Source organism: Syngnathus typhle, linkage group LG9, assembly GCF_033458585.1.
Source record: "Syngnathus typhle isolate RoL2023-S1 ecotype Sweden linkage group LG9, RoL_Styp_1.0, whole genome shotgun sequence".
Taxonomy (NCBI): Eukaryota; Metazoa; Chordata; class Actinopteri; order Syngnathiformes; family Syngnathidae; genus Syngnathus; species Syngnathus typhle.
The window spans coordinates 12,232,239-12,235,181 of NC_083746.1; the positions used below are offsets into that span (position 1 = coordinate 12,232,239).

Here is a 2,943-nt window from a genome sequence, read left to right on the forward strand (position 1 = left end):
ATGTTGCTTAGGGGATGCAAAGACGCCGTCGGCAAGCCTTGATCCGGCTCGGTAAGCTGTTCGGAGTCCAGTGGGGTTTTTTTTCGGGGGGGGTTCAAAAGCTTCGAATTTTTGGTTCGAACTCCGATTTGTTCGAACTCGGAGACGTTCAAAGTCAGAGGTTCTACTGTATCACTTCACTGGTTCTTTTATCTCAAACAAAATATTTTAGGTTGCATTACCTGACATGTTTCGGCTTGTACTTCCGCCTTCATCAGATGAAGCACAAGCCGAAACATGTCAGGTAATGCAACCTAAAATATTTTGTTTGAGATAAAAGAACCAGTGAAATGATTAACAAGTAACTTGGTTCTTCTGTATGATATAATAAGTAATCATTTGGCAGTTGCCATAACATGCTTGTTGGGCAGTCGGTGAGTGTCATTGCGTTTTATGGACCGCCTGTGTCCCTCACCCTCGGCGCAAGTCAGCCATTGCCAGGATGTTTCACCTTCATAAGCACTAGATTTATTACAGTCGCTGGTGAGCATAAAAGCAAAGTCTCGAAGCCAATGAGAGCAGCATGCATGCAAGGCTTCATTTGACAGGTGACGCTCACATTTTAGGAATGCTTCACCCAGAGTGCATACCTGGTATGAGAGTGCAGAAATGACAACTTTGTGTGGACGCGGCAATGTGCACAACGAGACAAGCGTGCAGTAGTGATGTTGTTAAGTCTCCCACACTGGCAGTTTTTCAAAGATGCCTGGCTCAATTATTATTTGATTGATCGCAGTTTGGATTAAGGCGGCCAGCCCTTGGAAGAATCCTACTATTCCTGAACTCTCATTCCTTTTACAGATGATGGTGACAACTGTGCTCATTGGAACCATCAAATCCTGTCTTCGAGGTACAACCAATTTCTTTAACTTCATGTTAGATTTGTGCCCCTGGCATGCACTGTCCCCTGTCGGAGCTTAGATAGGTGTCAATTTATTTTCATTGTGTACTGAAAACATGAGACTACATTTCTTACATCAGTCCAAATCAGCGGGCCAAATCCGGCCCCCGGTCAGATTTCATACGGCCCGTAGCTTCGGTCTTATAATGTATTATTTATGGCCCGCCTGCACTGTCAAACTGAATAAACAAAATCATGAAACTTGAAACTGTAATTCTTCCTTTAAACAAAAGGTGGCAGCACCACTTTAATAATATCAGTCTGCATCACCTCTCCACTCATTTCTGCCATGGGGACTGCAAAAAAACGAGGAAAGTTGACATTGAGGGCCGTCGCTTTCAAGAGAAATTGGAATTACTATAATTCTTCACTGTAAATCAAGGCAATTGTGTTTGTCTAATTTGTAAAGAGACAAACGGGTTAAGGATTTCAACCTGAAGAGATACCATCAGACTAAACATGCTAACACATACCAGTGACACTCTGATGAAGGCGGAAGTACAAGCCAAAACATGTCAGGTAATGCAACCTAAAATAATTAGTTTGAGATACAAGAACCAGTGAAGTGATTAACAAGTGAAACAAAATGAACTTAGTACAACTATGCTAACACATACGACAAGCTAACAGGGAGTGACCGCGCTGATAAAGTGAAGCAGCTCCAAGATGAACTGGCATCACAACAGCGATTCTTCACGCGGGGTTGTGAGTCAAAAGTAAATATTACTACAGCAAGCTACAATTTAATAGCTAAACATGGCGAACCTTTTACTGAAGGTACATTTATCAAAGACTGTGTTATGAAAATGGTTTTTCACTTGTTTTAAGTTTTATTAATAACAGACAACTTTGCATTACTTATAACTCCTGTTTAAAATGTTCATGAGGCAAAACTATTTTAAACTCAAGTAAATTTAAGGTATTTCATACAGTTTGTCCAATGGTACGTGATTCTTCAGATATGAATGAAAGGCAGAATTTGTGTTTTTAGAGTTGTTCACATCTGCCTAAGTAGCTTATATTTGGTTATTTTGTCATTTGAAGAATAAAGACAATTGTGACATTGAAAATTGTTTTATAACAGTGTGTATTTGCATGAAATCATTGTTGTTGAATCTTCTCAACAGACTATAGCAGTCACATCACGGTCTGACTGTCTCACCAAAAGCAGTCCGAATGTTGTGATGGCTGGGATGACATCTGCTGTCATAGCTGTTGATGACCTGATCTCCATTGGGAATTTTTCAAAAGGTGCGAGGATGTTCAGTGCATTGTCCATTAGCTCCCACTGGTATGCACAGTGTGGCTGGAGTGTGAGTCAGCAGAATACAAGTCAATAGCATGTCTCTGCTCCATCACTACCTGTGCACCACCTCGTCGGAACGTCTTGTTGGCATTGCTAACCCGGCTGACCTAACTGTGTGTTTTAAGTAGAGTTGGGAATAGGCAAGCTATGAATGAATGCTTCAGGGCGGCGTTCAACACCATCGCTCCTGACATCCTCCAACAGAAGCTCATCCAGTTCGCGGTGCCTGCCTCCACCTGTCAGTGGATCACCAGTTCCCTGACCAATAGGAGAAAGCATGTGAGGCTGGGGAGCATCACATCGGACACCCGGACCACCAATACTGGCACCCCTCAGGGGTGCGTCCTCTCCCCACTGCTCTTCTCTCTCTACACCAACGATTTCTCCTCAGGTGACTCTCCTGTGAAGCTCCTGAAGTATGCAGACGACACCACTCTCATCGGACTGATCCAGGACGGTGATGAGACAGCGTACAGACAGGAGGTGGAGTGGCTGGTCCACTGGTGCAGCCAAAACCACCTGGAGCTGAACCCGCTCAAGACCGTGGAGATGACAGTGGACTTCAGGCGAGACCCTTCACCACTTTCACCCCTCACTATCCGCAGTAATACTATTCTCTCCACAGACACCTTCAAGTTCCTGGGAACCACAATCTCTCGGGACCTGAAATGGACCGGCCACATAGACTCTGTCCGGA

The 2,943-nt window shown here is 43.9% G+C and overlaps 1 long non-coding RNA gene across 1 annotated transcript; it reads left to right on the forward strand.

Moving 5' to 3' along the window:
• Window positions 1–246: 246 nt before the first annotated feature.
• LOC133160235 (uncharacterized) lies at window positions 247–2,629 on the forward strand. Its single transcript, XR_009715830.1, has 4 exons — window positions 247–283; window positions 841–889; window positions 2,068–2,191; window positions 2,375–2,629. It is a non-coding gene; the product is annotated as an uncharacterized LOC133160235 (long non-coding RNA).
• Window positions 2,630–2,943: the final 314 nt, after the last annotated feature.